Source organism: Ranitomeya imitator, chromosome 3, assembly GCF_032444005.1.
Source record: "Ranitomeya imitator isolate aRanImi1 chromosome 3, aRanImi1.pri, whole genome shotgun sequence".
NCBI lineage: Eukaryota > Metazoa > Chordata > Amphibia > Anura > Dendrobatidae > Ranitomeya > Ranitomeya imitator.
Window position 1 is genome coordinate 308,978,549 of NC_091284.1, and position 14,552 is coordinate 308,993,100.

At 48.4% G+C, this 14,552-nt stretch overlaps 1 protein-coding gene across 1 annotated transcript in view; it reads right to left on the bottom strand.

The window, feature by feature from the left end:
• Nucleotides 1-2,371, bottom strand: part of MLN (motilin) — a 42,707-nt gene extending 40,336 nt beyond the window's left edge. Inside the window, exon 1 of the mRNA XM_069760130.1 lies at nucleotides 2,296-2,371. The gene's annotated coding sequence lies outside the window, so the exon portion shown is untranslated. The remainder of the gene's footprint in view (nucleotides 1-2,295) is intronic.
• Nucleotides 2,372-14,552: the final 12,181 nt, after the last annotated feature.

Here is a 14,552-nt window from a genome sequence, read left to right on the forward strand (position 1 = left end):
GTGAGCACACTCTAGCTGGACCTTGTGCAGCAGTGCATCAAGATCCGGATAGTCCCTCAAAAAACTCTGCACGACCAAGTTGAGCACATGTGCCATTCATGGGATGTGAGTGAGGTTGCCTAGGCCCAGAGCTGCCACCAGATTTTGGCCATTGTCACACACTACCATGCCTGACTGGAGATTCGCTGGCACAAGCCACACGTCGCTCTCCTGCTTGATAGCATTCCAGAGCTCCTGCGCTGTGTGGCTTCGATTCTCCAAAGAAATTAATTTCAGTACGACCTGTTGACGTTTGGCCACGGCTGTGCTCATATCGATCGTAACAGGTAAGCGTTCACGGGTCAAGGTGGAGGTAGACTGTTGTTATGGAGAGACTATATGGCATATGAAGATATACTGAAATCAAACTTATATGGATGCTTTGCTGAATATGTATATATATATTAGATTCATGTAGCTTTAAGGTTTTCTGATTCACTGTTATAAGACTAAATTCTGTTGATTACTCCGTACCAGGATGTACCAGGATACACCTAGTATCCAGATGGACTTTAAGAAAGGCTGTGTAAATCCCCTACCCTTATCTAGAGTAAATGTATCTGCACGAAGGTGAATCGATCGCCAATAAACCAAAGATAAGTAGAATACGTGCATAGACAGATGTCAGCTTGACCCAAAGGCGCCATTAGGGCAATAACGGTACAGACATAGATTAAAAGTAATAATTATTAGAATAATGGTAATATAGTAATAAAGATAATAACGCATAACATGTAAGATCAAAGAGATTTGTGATAATTAAGTTGGAAAAACAACCCAATGATGTAATGTGCTTTACTCCTATAAAAGGAGGTAATCTGCGAATGAATAAACTAGGCGAGAAGCATTTGAGACATGATCCCTTGTCTTGCGTCTTCTTTCCTCCGTGCACGTACTTTCTCTCCTAGAGAACCAATTTGACCACAGACAATTAAGACGGGTCGCACCCTAGTGTGACAGAATTAACACTGTGACGGCTCCTGCAGCGATGATTTAGAGGAACTGGAGTATGAAGAGGAGTCAATGTGTACAGACTGGATTTCTGCAATCCTTGGAGTTGGCAGAACACGTACAGTGCCACTCGCAAGATCTGTACCCGGCTCCACAACATTGACCCAATGGGCAGTGAGGGAAAGGTATCGTCCCTGTCCATGGTGACTGGTCCACGCATCAGTGGTGAGGTGGAAGTGGATCACCCCCAGACGCAGGGCCGCGGGTTACTCGGTACCGGTCCTCTGCTGGCTCAGCTCTGGGGAGGTCAGGGTGGCTGGACCCGGTCCGTGACCCTGCTAAGGGACGTCCAATAAAAGGTGATAGGAGTCTGTCAAGGTTTCGTTTCGTCAGGGTGACCGACGCTGCTTGGGGTCCACTGGGGTGATGTGATGGCAGCTAGATGGTAAACCTTCCCACAGGTGAAGTACGTCCCCAGGGCTTCCCAGTAAGGTGGATGGTGATGGTGTGAGGTGCAGGCAATAACGAGGACACAGGGTTGCAGTCTCTTTACCTCTTTCCTGAAGACTTCAGGATCCTCAATCCAGAGCATGATTAACAGGGCTGTCTGAGACCGGCCGGTCCGATGGCACATCCAGAGTTCCCTTTACAGGTGGAAATCGTTGCCTACCAATAGCGCCTGTGTGTTGTAGTGCTACCCTGCTGAGCATTCGGTATAGTCCTCACAACTTCTGTTCTAGTTCGTTCGTTCTTTCTAGTTCTTTCTCTTTCTTTCTATTTCATTCCAGATGTTACTAGTTTCTCGTCCCTCAGGTATGTTATGGCTAGGACGTACCCGTATGACGGGAAGGCTCGGAGCTCTACAGATATACAGACGGTACAGACATAGATTAAAAGTAATAATTATTAGTATAATGGTAATATAGTAATAAAGATAGTAACGCATAACAAAGAGATTTGTGATAATTAAGTTAGAAAAACAACCCAATGATGTAATGTGCTTTACTCCTATAAAAGGAGGTAATCTGCAAATGAATAAACAAGGCGAGAAGCATTTGAGACATGATCCATTGTCTTGCGTCTTCTTTCCTCCGTGCACGTACTTTCTCTCCTAGAGAACCAATTTGACCACAGACAATTAAGACGGGTCGCACCCTAGTGTGACAGAATTAACAGCTGGCGCCCAACGTGGGGCTCAGGACGATACCCAGACGACCACAGCTGCACCACATCTCCCCCAGGACGGACGTCATCGGTGGGAAGAGTCTGCAGCTCTGAACAAGGTAAGAAAATATATAATCTTACCTGACCCCTGTATACGTCCTCCCCTGGGCTGAGATAGTTGGCTGTCGTCCCTGGACAATAGACCACATTTGAAAGTCCTGAGTCTACGAACCTGGTCTGATATATACTTCCTTAATTGTCTGTATCTGTGTGTATTGTCCAGTCCGACTGAGGGTGTGTCTAGTGTCTACTCATAAGCCATCCCACACTATACATGGGTTGTTAGAACAGCAAACTGCGGAGGGGGACTGTTATAGGACCATCACGCAATCGCCCTGGTTCCGACCTTAGACGGTCGAAGAGCTATACTCATACAGGTGCTCACGTCCGGCCATTCGCCCCATAGTGCAAAACAGGGGTCTGGTGACGTGACTGACACGGCATACACATATATGTGACAATTGATTCAAAGGATTGTGGCATTGCTATACCCCTCTGTAGTAAGATCAACTGTATTAACCAAAGTTGATCATTAACCATATTACTGCCCATTGCAGCTGAAGTACCAAAGTTCAGCCCTAGTTGTCTTGGTTACAAACCAGTGACGGGAAGGGAAACGCATTTAACTATTGCATTACTATTCACAGTAGTCTCATGTCTTGCCCTCACTGTGTACAAACACTCATACTCAGTATCTCACAAGAGGGTTGGCGCATTATCAAAGTACTAGACACACCCGTCCGCAGATTCAACACTGGTTATACCGCCTTTTCTGCTGAATTTCCTGAATTTAAAGTGTTTAGACTGAACATTCACGCTAAGATATCTGTTCCTAGTCCTGAAGGTACACTACTACACCACATTGAGTCTAATAGGTTGTATTACCCTACACATATAACACCCTTCAGGTGTGCTCACAATTACGGTATTCCAGAGGTGTATGCAGTTTTGGCAAAACAGGAAGTATGGTGGTTAGAATTTAAATTGCAATATGGGTACAAGCGAGTCTAAACTCAGTCAATTCTCTGCACAAGAGATAGTGGCAGAACGAGAAGGCAAACAGTATGTTAAAAATGTAAAGCTCCTCCTGAAACTTACGGGATCTACAACCCGAGGGGAAGGCTTGATGAGACAGAATCAAAAAGTATGTTGTCTAGCAAGAAAGGACTCTTAAGAGATAATAATGTTTTAAGAGATGCTGAAGCATGGTATAGAACGGCAAAAGAGATTAAAAGACAAATTTGGGTTGAGGAATGTAATTCTGCCACTGGTGAATATCTTTACCGACCACCTCCCGATAAAATGGCTCTGGCAGCCGCATCCACGGCACATAGACCACCCCCATACTCTCCAGAGGGATGGACATGTGCAGTTTGCCAAAATTAGAATCCAGATTGGAGGGAAACTTGTGCTGTGTGCGGAGCACCACGCCCACACAAGTCTACTTCCCTATATCCAGTCCTTAATGCTGATGGCACGCCCCATGTCCCGGCGGCCATCTTACCTCAGGCCACACCTACACCTGCACCTACACCTACCGCCATTTTAAGAAAGGGCACACGTCACCGAGCAGCCATCTTAGCTCCGGTAGCATCTGGCATATTCACAAATAGGGACGAGGATGAAGACAAAGATACAGAAGAAGGGGTTAAGGAGGAAAAAGTAGAAACAGTCCGCCCTCCAACCACATCCTCACAGCAAGAAACAGACACAAGCAGTGAAGCAAACCCAAGAGACAGTGCAACCGCAGCGGCTCTCTACACACCAAAAATAAGGATACCTTACTACGAAGATGACAGCCCAGACAGGACAGAGTCTATAAGGGTGTCAGACCATCCCCGTACTAGACGTACAGCTCCCTTCCGTGACAGCTTAATCGGTACCAGACGTAACACCCGCTACGTGAGCTGGAAACCCCAGGAAGCGGCTACCCTAGTAAACAGTCTACCAGACCCGGAATGGCACCCTATGCCTTTCTTTAGGAAGATGAGTCAGATACACAAGACACATGCTGCCTCATGGATAGACTTGATTGGGCTAGCAGAAATTAAAGCAGGAGACTCTTTCTGGCCCGTTATGGAACCGGCCTTGAGGCCCGTAAGTGGCCTACCTGAATATTATCAGTCATTAGAATCGGGGCAGGACTTCCTCAATCAACTCCGGATCTGGGCTAAGGACCGCCTGGCAGACCAAGTCACCTCCCTACAGGACACCATGCAGGAAAAGGGGGAGTCTGTGGAAAAATTTTACCACAGACTAAATCAAATGTTTACTGATCTAGGATTTGATCTACATGACAAAGCCCATCATCAGATATGGGTGCAGGCCTTTGTGCAGGGCCTCCGAGAGCCAATACGCAAGCAAGTGCAGGCTACAAGGCCAGAGTACAGAAGACTAGACTCAGAAGTGCTCCACACGGTAGCAAAAGGAGTAGAGCTGAACCAACCACTCAGACCCCGTACCACTCTTCTGTTCTCTCAAGACCCTTCAGACCCAACAAAACCACACAGACCTAGGGCTATCTGCTACAATTGTGGCAAAGCAGGACACCTTAAAAGGAACTGCAGATCAGCTCCGCTCAAGAGGGGGCCATGGCAGCAACAACAGCCCACCCAGGGGCCACCTGGACCCAATCCACAATAGGACATTGGCAAGCCGGATCCACTGCACACACCACTCATACTCTTTCACTCCACAAAACAGCCGAGTGGACCAACGCCTACCATCCAGCTAGAGGTTGAGGGTAAATCCCTTAATTTCCTGGTGGATACCGGTGCAGCCAGAAGTGTAATCAGGAACATTGACTTACCCGATCCAGACTGTCTCACGGAGGAAGTAGTGCCTTGTGTAGGGGTAGATGGTAACACGAGGTACACCCCAATGACCAGACCCCTCCACATTGGCCTACAGCCAACACAAAGCATGCTGTCCCAACTAGTAGTCTCGTCCACCTGCCCTGTCAATCTACTAGGATCAGACCTGCTATCAAAACTCCAAGTCAGTATCCTGTTTCACGAGGATGGAACCGTCACTCTTACAACCCCACTCTCACCGGAGCAGTCCACAGAAGTGTACGGCCTCTTCTCCTTACAGGACACACCTGTGAATCTCGTGGACATTGAACTGCTGGCACTGATCCCAGACTCATTGTGGGCGCGCGGATCCCGGAAGACATTGGCAGGCTCAAAGTTCAGCCTGTAAAAGTGGAACTGAAACCAGGAGCTCTGTTGCCACGGAAACCGCAATACCCACTCTCCATATCACAATCTGCCGCCATTGCACAACAACTTCAAATCTACCTGGAAAATGGGGCAATCATTCCTACCAAGTCATCGTGCAACACCCCTTTGTTTCCTGTAAAGAAGAAAACACCTAAAGGACAGCCCACAAAGTTCCGCATGGTACATGACCTGCGTGCTGTCAATGAGGCCACAGTGTTGGACACACCCATCGTGCCCAACCCACACACACTGTTGTCATCAATCCCACCTACCTCTCCATGGTTCACAGTGATTGACTTGGCCAATGCCTTCTTCAGCGTACCTCTACATCCTGACAGTCAGTACCTGTTTGCTTTCACCCACGACGGTCGGCAATATACTTGGACTGTGATGCCACAAGGGGCACAAAATAGCCCTTCCATGTTCATCCAAGCCATGACAACAGTCCTGGAACCCTGGAAGATGACACACTCGACTACAACCCTACTGCAGTATCTGGATGACCTCCTCCTCTGTGCTGACACCCTATCAGATGCACAGACGGAGTCCATTTCCTTGCTACAGTTCCTGGCCACCAACGGATGCAAGGCATCTAAAGACAAGCTACAGTTCTGCAAGGAATAAGTTGTGTTCCTGGGACACTGCATCTCTCACCAGACCAAGCACCTGACTGAATACAGGAAAACAGCTGTCCAGAGCATACCTTTGCCTACCAAGCCCCCACAGCTGCAGTCCTTCCTTGGACTTGTATCCTACTGCCGCTCCTGGATCCTGGATGCCTCTCTCCACATGCAACCCCTGTATGACTGCCTCAAGGACACTCCTTTCACGCTGACCAAGGAAGCCATCGATGGGTTCTACATGCTAAAAACTGCTATCACATCCTCTCCTGCCCTGGGACTCCCTGACTATGCCAAATTGTTCTGCCTATTCGTCATGGAGAAGCAAGGACATGCAACTGGAGTCCTCACTCGGCTCCACGGAGGCAGACAACGGCCTTTTGGGTACTACTCAGCTAGACTCGACCCAGTGGCCCGTGGAGCCCCAACCTGCATGAGAGCCGTGTTTGCAACACATTTGCTACTGGACAAGACTTCTGACATCATTCTAGGCCATAAACTGAGGATAATGGCACCTCATGACATTACAGCCATCCTGGCCCAGACACAGCCAAAGCACCTGTCTGCTGCCCGCCATTTACGCCTACAATGCTCTCTTCTTCTTCCTGACAATGTCTCCATCTCCAGATGTGCTGTCCTGAATCCAGCTACTCTCCTACCTCTGCCAAGGGGGGAAGAGAGTGAAGCCCACATCTCTGACACAACGATGGAAGAGGTAGTCGACTCTGAAATGGCTCCGGGTTTGACTCAGTCACTGATGTACCCTTGGAAGATTCTGACCTGACGCTCTTCGTGGATGGATCAAGGTATGCAGACCAAGAAGGCCGCTTTCACACTGCTATAGCGGTGGTCACTGAAGACACGGTGCTACTAGCACAACCATTGCCTCCATCCGTCTCGGCACAGGAGGCAGAGCTGAGGGCCTTGGCAGAAGCCTGCAAAATGTCTGCCCAACGCAAAGCTACAATCTACTCTGACTCACGCTATGCTTATGGCGTATGTCACGACTATGGACCAATCTGGAAGGCCAGAGACTTCATCACGGCGAATGGAACGCCTGTCAGACACCACAAAGCCATACAGGAACTGATGGAATCCCTACTGATGCCAGAAAGAGTTGCAGTGGTAAACGTGAAGGCGCACACTGGAGGCACTTCAAAGGAAGCAGTAGGCAACAGACTGGCTGATGTCACAGCAAAGGAAGCAGCGTTACTACCACTGGATGCAGAAACATCTCACCTGTACTCTCTACTGGACTCAGAAGCAGAAGAAAAGAAGCAATCCTGGGAGAAGATGCTCTCTACACTCCAAAGGCAAGCACCCAAGGAAGAAACGGACAAATGGACCCAAGATGGAGCCACACAGGATGAAAGAAACCTGATGATGACCAAAGGAAAACCTTGTCTACCAAGAGCCCTCTACCCTATGGTGGCAAAATGGGCCCATGGCACCACTCACCAGTCCAAGATCAAGATGCACAATCTTGTCCGCCAGTACTACCATGCCCCAGGCTTCTCTACAGTAGATGCCAACATCACCAAGGTATGTCTTGTCTGTGCCCGATGCAATCCAGGGAAAACAGAAAAGATACCCCAGAAATGCACACCCAAACCCCTCTATCCCTTCCAGCGCATACAAATAGATCACATCCAAATGCCGCACTCAGGGGGGTTCGAGTATGCTTTAGTGGTAATAGGCATCTTCTCAGGGTGGCCAGAAGCCTTTCCAGTCAAAAACCAGTCAGCAAAGACCACTGCCAAAAAACTCCTCTCTGAGATAGTTTGCAGGTATGGGCTCCCAGAAACCATAGAAAGTGACCAAGGGCCTGCATTCACTGCTAACCTCACAAAAGAGATATGGGACGCACTCGGGACCGAGTTGGCTCTACACACTCCATACCACCCGCAGAGCAGTGGCAAAGTTGAGAGGTTAAATGGGACATTGAAGTGCAAAATGCTGAAAGCAGCACAAGAAACAGGGAAACCATGGCACGAGAGTCTCCCCCTTGCACTGTTTAGTGTCAGGCACACGCCATCTGGTCCTACCAAACTTAGCCCATATGAGATCCTGTTTGGGAGTGCCCCCAGGTTAGGATTGTACTTCCCACAGCAGTTGTCTATGCAGTATGACACTTTGGCTAAGTTTGTGATTGAATTAGCTTAACACCTGACTAAAATACATTCTCGAGTATTTTCATCCATCCCAGATCCTGAGGACCTAGAAGGAACCCACCAGATCCAGCCCGGTGATTGGGTCCTGACAAAGAGGTTCAACAGATGCACACTCGAGCCCAGATACGACGGCCCGTACCAAGTCCTGTTGACCACTGCCACAGCAGTCAAGCTTGAAGGAAAGCCCACATGGATCCACGCTTCCCACTGCAAGAAGGTGCCGGATCCAGATCCAGAGGCCAGTGGCGGCTGCCACCCTTCATCCATCTGATACTTATCCTTTACCTGACCCCAGCAGTAGCCATTACCCAAGGGGCCATCTCCCTTGAAGAGGGGATAGTTACTTTTTGGTATAATGTCTCCACCCCCAGGGTTACTTATCAATTTGACTATTGCCTCATAGTTGAATGCCCAGGTCCAATGGGACAGTTTGATATCTGGCTAGGCACTCAATTCATCTGTGTCACCGCAGCTGAAAGGGGGGGGGTCAAACTGTGAAGATTGGACACTTGTTGGGTGGCACATCGGAGAAGGTAATTGGGGATATCAACCAGCCCTAGCCCTGCAACGCACAGACAAATGGGGGGCCAGCTTAATCACCCGTATGTCTCTGACCAAAGCCCCGTTCAAAGGCAAGAGAGGGTATCTGGGTTCAATTCTCCCTATCCCTGCCACCCACTGTCCCAAGGAGGGATGCACAATTCTCTACCTCACTATTGACAATCCCTCAGAAAATGACCAAGGGTTATATGTACTAGGCTCGAATACAAAGCTTGGTAGGGAAGGGGAAGGTGACAAAATGGGAAATTTTGATTGAGAAATCTTGCCTCCAGGTCTATATCTGAAAATGTAGAGACCAATGACCCAATACCAGGAGCCAAATTCTTAGTAGATCTAACCTTTGAGGATAAGCTTGCTATAGAAACAGGATTCTCTGACTCCATTGTCTGGCTAGAGTGGGTAAGATACACTGTTACTAATGCAAATCGCTCCTCATGCATAGCTTGTACCACCGCCAGACCCAATTTAGGCACAGTACCATTCTCAATAGACCCACGGGTGGATGAGGAGGGATTCTTATGTGCCTTATCTCTGTACATGAATAACCAACCAGGTAACTCACATAAATGCCAAACTGTATCCCACTTATACCCTCCTTACCAAAGTAGTGAACCAACTGGCCATGGGATTACCCCCTATCCAGGGAATTACACCTGTTTTCAAAGAAAAGGTCCTGGACGACAGGTAGATAACTTACCACCTGAATACTGTAATAACCAAGTGATCCTGGTCCAGGAAGGCACTCCATACAATGATTCCTTGTTTGTAGGACAAATTTACCAATTGCCTGATGTATATTGGCTATGTGGAGACACGAAAATCAGGCCTAGACTTAATACCCCATGGAAAGGACAATGTGCCATGGTAAAAGCCCTTATGCCCTTTCATATATTTGATCTACCTAGCTGGGACCAAGTACTCCAAGAAGACCACCTGCCCCAAAAAGTAAAAAGGGAGCTACGAGGTTCTTTTGACCCCCACATCTATATAGACACTATTGGGGTTCCACAGGGAGTACCTAACGAGTTCAAAGCCAGAAATGAGGTAGCAGCTGGGTTTGAGTCAATAATCCCCATAATTGGGGTAAATAATAATGTAAAATGGATAAATTACCTATACTATAATCAGCAGAGATTTGTTACTTTTACTAGAGATGCTATAAGGGGACTCATTGAGCAATTAGGTCCCACATCCATCATGGCCTTCCAGAACAGGATGGCCCTAAACATGATCCTATCAGAGAAAGGTGGAGTCTGCAAAATGATAGGTACTAGCTGTTGTACTTATATCCCTAACAACACTGCTCCGGATGGAAGCATAACCAGGGCACTTAAAGGCCTTACTGACCTATCAGAAGAATTAGCCCAGGGTTAAAGGATCAATGGGACACCTGGTTTGGGTGGTGGGATGGGTGGCAAAGAGCACTCACAAAGTTTGGAATAGCTGTCCTATGTGTTTTAATTATATTAGCCTTAATTCTATGCTGCTTAGCTCCATGCCTTAAGAAAATGATGATGACAACCATGGAAACCACAGTGATGACCATGCATGCTGACTTTGAAGATCCCATAGACGAAAGATGCTGCTGTGAGACCATGAGAGGACTGCCATATCCACCTCCCCCGGAATACGTCTGCCTGAAGCACACCGATGAGGGAGAGACTAGGATCTGACTCCTCCTGTGCAAAGTCCCTTTAGGAGGGGGTCCATCTACTAGAGATGGACTGTCTCGTTTATACGGTGAAGGTTAGTTAGTTAGATAGGCTTCAGATTAGGTACAGAGGAGCAGATCGATAGGTTCGACGAGATTAGGGTTTTTGATTCTGCATATCTCCAAAGGGGGGACTGTTATGGAGAGACTATATGGCATATGAAGATATACTGAAATCAAACTTATATGGACGCTTTGCTGAATATGTATATACATATTAGATTCATGTAGCTTTAAGGTTTTCTGATTCACTGTTATAAGACTAAATTCTGTTGATTACTCCGTACCAGGATGTGCCAGGATACACCTAGTATCCAGATCGACTTTAAGAAAGGCTGTGTAAATCCCCTACCCTTATCTAGAGTAAATGTATCTGCACGAAGGTGAATCGATCGCCAATAAACCAAAGATAAGTAGAATACGTGCATAGACAGATGTCAGCTTGACCCAAAGGCGCCATTAGGGCAATAACGGTACAGACATAGATTAAAAGTAATAATTATTAGAATAATGGTAATATAGTAATAAAGATAACAACGCATAACATGTAAGATCAAAGAGATTTGTGATAATTAAGTTGGAAGTACAACCCAATAATGTAATGTGCTTTACTCCTATAAAAGGAGGTAATCTGCGATTGAATAAACTAGGCGAGAAGCATTTGAGACATGATCCATTGTCTTGCGTCTTCTTTCCTCCGTGCACGTACTTTCTCTCCTAGAGAACCAATTTGACCACAGACAATTAAGACGGGTCACACCCTAGTGTGACAGAATTAACACTGTGACGGCTCCTGCAGCGATGATTTAGAGGAACTGGAGTATGAGGAGGAGTCAGTGTGTACAGACTGGATTTCTGCAATCCTTGGAGTTGGCAGAACACGTACAGCGCCACTCGCAAGATCTGTACCCGGCTCCACAACATTGACCCAATGGGCAGTGAGGGAAATGTATCATCACTGTCCATGGTGACTGGTCAACGCATCGATGGTGAGGTGGATGTGGATCGCCCCCAGACTCAGGGCCGCGGGTTACTCGGTACCGGTCCTCTGCTGGCTCAGTTCTGGGGAGGTCAGGGTGGCTGGACCCGGTCCGTGACCCTGCTAAGGGGTGTCCAATAAAAGGTGATAGGAGTCTGTCAAGGTTTCGTTTCGTCAGGGTGACCGACGCTGCTTGGGGTCCACTGGGGTGATGTGATGGCAGCTAGATGGTAAACCTTCCCACAGGTGAAGTATGTCCCCAGGGCTTCCCAGTAAGGTGGATGGTGATGGTGTGAGGTGCAGGCAATAACGAGGACACAGGGTTGCAGTCTCTTTACCTCTTTACTGAAGACTTCAGGATCCTCAATCCAGAGCACGATTAACAGGGCTGTCTGAGACCGGCCGGTCCGATGGCACATCCAGAGTTCCCTTTACAGGTGGAAATCGTTGCCTACCAATAGCGCCTGTGTGTTGTAGTGCTACCCTGCTGAGCATTCAGTATAGTCCTCACAACTTCTGTTCTAGTTCGTTTGTTCTTTCTAGTTCTTTCTCTTTCTTTCTATTTCGTTCCAGATGTTACTAGTTTCTCGTCCCTCAGGTATGTTATGGCTAGGATGCACCCGTATGACGGGAAGGCTCGGAGCTCTTCCGGGACCCTAGAGACGCCCCTCTCCACGTGTTGCCCCCTATGTCTTCGTAGGAAATTTAAGGTGGACAGCCAACCTATAATTAACTGTCCTGCGGAGTTTGAAGTAAGGCATAGAGTCAGTTACTTCCTCGGTGTTCCGGCCACCGGCTACGCGCCTCAGTAGGATGTTGCCGTTCTCGGGGCACGACTCCTACTGGATCTCCTTTGTGGTGATCTCGTTTCTCACTGTTCCACAATATCCTTCGCTTTGTGTCTCTTTCTTAGGATACCGCCGCAAGGTAGTGCAGGCGCGGTTCCGTAACGTTCTGTTATGTTTGCTAGGTACCTGCCAGGTTCCCACGCTTGACAGGGATCCCCCTGAATCTTCTCCCTGCAGCACCCCCTGCCACGGGATGCTGCCTGAATCCAACCCAGTCAGCTTCTGATCTAACTTCCTATCCAACACCTAGTTTTACCAGTGTGAGGAGTGACCCAATAAATAAAGCCTTTTACTCCCCCTAGAGGCCGGAGTGTGAAGTATAATGTGTGTTGGTGATACCTGGTCAATGAACTCCTTTAGTGCCATCAGACGTACCATCACTCCCCTTAGTGGCAGAGCGACGTTACTGCAACGACCAGATCTCTGGGGCGCTGCAGATGTATGTAGTATGTATGTTGTATGCATGTAGTGTTAGGGCTAGCGGAACGCACCAAATAATAAGACAGATAAAGTATGGTGCGTTCGCAGCCCGGGGTCCACCGTGCAGAGATGGAACCTGCTGCCAAGTAATGACGGACTATATGGCGGTACTCATAAGTATACACACGTGGGTTAAACTTCACCCAGCGTGAAGGAAGCGATCCTGTTGCGTCACAGGACCGCGGTACCACACATAGAGCGCGAGCAAGTAGTCAGCGAACTCAACCCCAACTAGGATTGAAGTCCGATTAGACCCTTGCTGGCACAACACCGCAACTGGGTGTGTAAGGAAACTGAATAACAATATTAAGGCACAAGAGTGCATGCGGTGCCGCACTGACGAATGCCACTAACCACCCAGGCTTGGGTAAGGAAAGCACAGGGGAAGTGCACGGTGCCGTACTGGCGGTCACAGCAACTGGACGCTGTAATGTGTGATTCGTGCTATAGGATAAGTCGGGCGCTAGATAGCAACCATACACCTTCCGCGAACAGACATTCAATAGGGTAGGGGTATCCAAGGACGACTTGCACTCACAACATACACACATTAACAATTGTACACTAGCGCATGGCCGTGCGGTCATGCACAGTTTATATAGTTGCAGCACAGGAAGTGGCCACAGAAACTTTGCCCTTCCAAGACCTGCCAAGAAGACCAATGGAATGTGCTGCAGAGCCTGAGCACATGACCCTCGATCTCCAACGGGAGATCTTGCCCTGGGCATGGTCAGTGTGTGCAGACAAGGACTTAGTCCCAGAGAAGTCTGCTCGCTGCTGACCAGCACTGGCTTTAATGGCAGAAGCTGAAGAAGCAGCAGTAACTCTCTGTACAGAGTGAGACTGAGCAAGACGCTGGGACCGACGTCCCTGCTGAGCAGACTCCACTGCGGCTGGATAAGAATGGGAGACCGCAGCGGAGATGGCTCGAGATTCCCCCTGTGCAGAAGCGGGAACTTGAGACCTAACATGTTGTATGTAGTATTTTATTTTTTTACATTCAACACTTTAGCCGGATGATGGGAATACTACTGTCCCATCATTGGCTAATGTGTCAATCACTGCCCTTGTAGCAGGCATAGCCTGCACACCCGCACAGACCCCCGGCAGGCCGCATAGACCCCCGAAATGCCCATACAGACCCCCGGCAGGCTGCACAGACCCCCAGCAGGCCGCACAGACCCTCGGCAGGCCGCACAGACCCCTGAGAGTCCCGTACAGACCCCTGGCAGGCCGCACAGACTCCCGGACTGTCGCACAGACCTCCGAGAGGCCCGTACAGACCCCTGGCAGGCCCGCACAGACCACCGGCAGACCGCACAGACCCCCGACATCCCGCACAGACTCCCCCATGGTCACGCACAGACCCCCGCCCGCACACACAGTCTCAGTCTCCGCCCACGCACCACCCACACTCCATTATAGTGCATCATTGCACTATAGGAACTTCCGATTCCGGTATCCAGTATCTTAAAAATATCGGAACTCATTATCGGAAATCCGATACAGCGAATATCGGCCGATACCCGATATTTGCAGTATCGGAATGGTCAACACTACTTACAACATTTTTGGACTAAAAAATCTTTAGCTGGCAAAAAAATATTTAGCTATAGTTCTTATATTTAGAACTGTGATTTGTATGCCACACACATCGCATATCATTGCGCTAAATATTGGACAATTTTAGTACTCCAGATTTTTTATTTTAGTGTCATAGCCTACTTATTGACACATTTTGGTGGTC